Consider the following 4,615-nt stretch of genomic DNA (forward strand, 5'->3'; position numbering starts at 1 on the left):
AGGTAACCGGTGGATCAAGCGTTGGCGGTGGTCTTCGCAGCACTCCCGAGTCACGGACCCCGACCATTCCGATCCACGGAGACGGAGGCGGAGGTGGAGGCGGTCTTGGCGGTAGCGCTGCCGCTAGCAGTGACGACCTGGGCTTCGGCGGTCTTGGCGGGGACGACCTCCGCAGTGCTCGACGTCCTGGCGGTTAAGCCTTTGGGTCACATTGTGGCGGTCTTGGTGGTGATGATACTTATATGCTTGTGATGTTTCTTATTGTTGTTTGTGAGATTATTATATGCTTCGTGGTGATGATACTTATATGTTTATGCTTCGCGATGCTTCTTATGATGTGTGATGATGAATTTGTTGTGTGATGCTGCTGGGCCAGCTGTTATGTGATGCATATATTTGTTGTGTGATGCTGTGTATATTCAAATGAATTGAGCTGAAACAAAACAGAAAAAAGAAAAAAAACAGACAGAAACTATGCCGACGGCTAGGCCGCCGGCATAGGCCTGCCACGTGTCAGCCACTGGGAGCTCACGCTGCAGGTCTATGCCGACGGCCGTCGGCATAGTTTCAAACTAAGCTGACGGCTAGGCCGTCGGCATAGACCTGCCCCAGGGGTGACGCCTGCTCGCCACGTGGCACGTGGCACGTCTATACCGACGGCCTAGCCGTCGGTTTAGTTGGAAACTAAGCCAATGGCTAGGCCGTCGGCATAGACGTGCCATGTGGCGAGCAGGCGTTGGTCAGCACTTGATGGCGGCCGCCGTTAGGCGATAATGCTGCCGACGACCAGGGCTGTCGGCATTGATGTACGGGCACCGTCGGGATAGGACCTATGCCGACGGCTTTTCTATGCCGACGGCCTTCTTGGCTATGTCGATGGATATGTTGCCGATGGCCCTATGCTGATGGAGGCCGTCGACATAGGCCTGTCCCGACGGCCAGTCAGGGCTATGCCGACGGCCCTGGCCGTCGGCATATGGCGCGATTCCGGTAGCGATCATACTTCCGTCAAGGGATGTTGAGGAGTGTATAAAATGGAAAACAAAGGCGCCGTACAAAGCTACATACGTATCAGTGGATGGAGGATTAACTTCTGGAAACAGTCGTTCGCCGTGCTTTACAAATAAAGCAACACCTGAAGAAGTACATGATTGAATGATACAAGATGATGAGGTTTTTTTCCCGATAAAAGGCGATTTTATTATCTAAAAATGTAGCATCAAGCGGATACAAAGCATTATGAGTAACACCCCGGCCTCTGCATAACTAGGATGCACATGGCCCAATATGAAAGTCTGACAAAAATTAATAAAAAAACTGACAAATCGGCAACAGTAGAGCCCTATAGACCGACATTATGCCTATGTCGATGGAGGTGGTGGATCGATCCGAAGGTTATATTGCCACCCTTGTTGAGAAAAAACCTTCGTAGCCACCTGCTCCAATCGCATACACACCGCCTTGAACAGTGGTTGGTCCTTCGGTCGTTGTAACATAAACCACGTACATAGCAATTGCGTACACCAAAAAATAACCTGCAGAGGAGAAGCATTTTTTTCATTAAAAACCAAATCAGTTTTACATAGCCAAAGTGACCAAATTAAGGCATACGCTCCCACCCTTACTAGTGTTTTGAACCTATTTGAAATACCATCCAACCAATGACATAAAAATATTGGCAACACTTGTGGGCGGATACAAATTTGACGCTATTTGGATAATTGACCATGTAGAGCGTGCAAACTTGCATTGGAAAAAGAGGTGTTTTATTGTCTCGTCATGAGTACAAAAGCAACACTTCTTACTCCCTTGCCAATTGCGCCGTGCGAGATTATCTTTGGTTAACACAACTCCCCTATGAAAATACCACATGAAAATTTTCACTTTTAGTAGAATCTTGGTCTTCCAAATTTTCTTGCTATTACTCACTGGTACCTCAGAATGTATGACCGCACGATATATAGAGTCTACAGTGAAAGACTCTGATGTAGTAAGGTTCCAGCGAAACACATCCCGGCCTTCTGTCAGGATAAAAGATTATTCCATGACACAAGTCGAGGGCCAATCAAATCCCGCCATAACGAAATATTCAGCAGGGATGAACTGAGCACTTGCGCAATAGTATTATTCTTATCGCAAGCTATGTTGTATAAGGCTGGATATTGTTCTCGGGGAGTGGCATTTCCTAGCCAGATGTCTTCCCAAAAACAAATCTCCGACTCATCCTTTATCGCGAAAGACCCAAAGAAAAAGTGATGTTTCTTTGCCGCCATTAGACTAGCCCAAAAGTGCGAGTCCCCAGGTTATCAAAATGCCTGGGACACTGCCTTTTGGTCTAGATACTTGTTGTGCAGCATGGTTTGCCAAACACCATCCTCAGTCAGAAGTTTGAACAACCATTTACTGAGTAGGGCCTCATTTTTTACCTGCAGGTCATGAATTCCGAGGCCACCTTGGTCTTTCGGCCTACAAATCATGCTACATTTATCAAGCCTGTATTTTTTCTTTTCATCGTCTCCTTGCCAAAAGAATTTGGATCTAAAATAATCCAGTCTTTATAGGAACCCTTTTGGGAGTTGGAAGAAAGAAAGCATATAGAGAACCATATTTGTGAGGACGGAGTTAATCCAAACCAACCGTCCTCTAACTGAGAGTAGTTTGCCTTTCCAACTGCTAAACCGTTTCTATAGACGCTCCTCTACATGCTTCCACTCCGCAATGGTGAGGCGCCGAAAATGAACCAGTATTTCCAAATATTTAATCGGGAATTGGTCATGTGCGCAACCAAATATGTCAGCATAATCGGCCGTCGCCTCAACGGCTTCTCCAAACCAGAACAACTCGCTTGTATGGAAGTTTATTTTGAGACCCGACATTTGCTCAAACACTGAAAGCAAGAGTTTCAGGTTTCGAGCCTTGTCCAGATCATGTTCCATAATAAAGAATTGTGTCATTGGCGTATTGTAAAATAGAGAGGCCACCATCCACAAGGTGTGGGACTAATCTTGCAATCTGGCCGTCCTGCTTGGCGCGCTCAATGAGAATCGCCAACATGTCAGCAACAATGTTAAATAATATTGGGTACATGGGGTAGCCCTCTTACAAAGCCAATCTTGAGATATCCGGCACACGCAGAAGGCACACGACTACGCTACCAGCAATGAGCACCGAAAGAACTAAACACTCCCACGCTACAACCTAGTACACACTTCATGACAACGCTCCCAAGAAGGAGAACGACGTAGAGCGTCGCCACTGCCGAGTCCACACTGGACAAAGGTCCTCACCTGGAACCGTGACACGGAGAGAAGAACCACAGACGTCTTCAAGAGGAGCACGACACCCACGGGTGTCTTTGTTGTTGGCACCAAGGCACGGAGTTTCTCTTGGTAACTCACTCGTGCCACCACGAGGCCGCCAGGAGGAGCGTGATGGTCTTAGATCCCCGGATCCAGGTTACGTCACCGCCCCACCGAGAGAGAGGGCACGTCCGAGTTACCCACCTCAAAGCCTCCCTCTACCCACACAACCCGGGAGGAGAGCCACCACCACCACAATGATGCCCGTCAGAGAGCAACCATGCGGACCGCCATCAGGGGACACCGCCCCGGTATACCTGTCACGATACTAAACGCCGCTCACATCACAAGCACTCAACCGCGGTAGGAAGAGTGGAGGCACTCCATCTACTCCTAGGCCGGCATCAGTCCCCGAGTCTGGGTACGTGGGCGCCTCCATCGTATGAGGCGCCCACACCTGTGTCCCTAGCCAATGCCCTGTGGACTGGGGGTGACACGACTCTGAAACTGCCGCTCGCCGATGACGAACCAGCCCTGAGCCCTTGGCCACGCTACCTCACATGATGTCATTTCTGTGGTCACCAGCGCCGATCAGCGCATGGACACAACACAAACCCGACCACCACCATCAAGCACCATACCGCGAGGGGGACATGATCATGACCCATGACCACATCCCGGGCCAAGCCTGACCTCACCTACCCGAAGCACATGCTTCGATCGGCCCCAGGCCATGAACTGGATTGCCCGACCATGAAAGCTAGATCTAAACCATCCCGTCGGCACAGAGCCTAGAGAAGGCAGCCGCCACCACCACTGCACGCCACCTGCAAAACTACCACCACTGCATTGTTGCAGCTCACCCAAGCGCGCACCACCGCACTGCCTAGCTGAGGCTCAGAAGCCTGAGCAAGGCAGAGCACCACCACCGCACGAAGCCACTACCGCAAGGGGCGAAGCAGCAGCCGTCGGCAAGAGCCACCATGGCCCACACCGCTTGCCGACCAGGCACGCTCCACCACCTTGCCTGGGGCGGATCTGGCAGAAGCTTCCCCGCCGCCACACTCACCACTGCGAGTCCCGCTAGCCACCACGCCGCCTGGAGCCGGCCGCTGCACCAGCGCCCAACACGGGACCCGCGTGCCACAACACCCCGCGACGCACAACATCCACGTCACGCCAGCAGTGTCGTGTCGGCCCCTTCATGGGAGGGAATGAGAAGGCCCTGCCGCCGACGATGGCGGCGGGGGAGGTGGGGAGAGGGGGGCGGGTGGTTAGCGGCGGTGGAGTAGGGTTTCTCCCCGGTCGCCGTCCGG

This window comes from Triticum dicoccoides, chromosome 7A (assembly GCF_002162155.2).
Source record: "Triticum dicoccoides isolate Atlit2015 ecotype Zavitan chromosome 7A, WEW_v2.0, whole genome shotgun sequence".
Classification (NCBI taxonomy): domain Eukaryota; kingdom Viridiplantae; phylum Streptophyta; class Magnoliopsida; order Poales; family Poaceae; genus Triticum; species Triticum dicoccoides.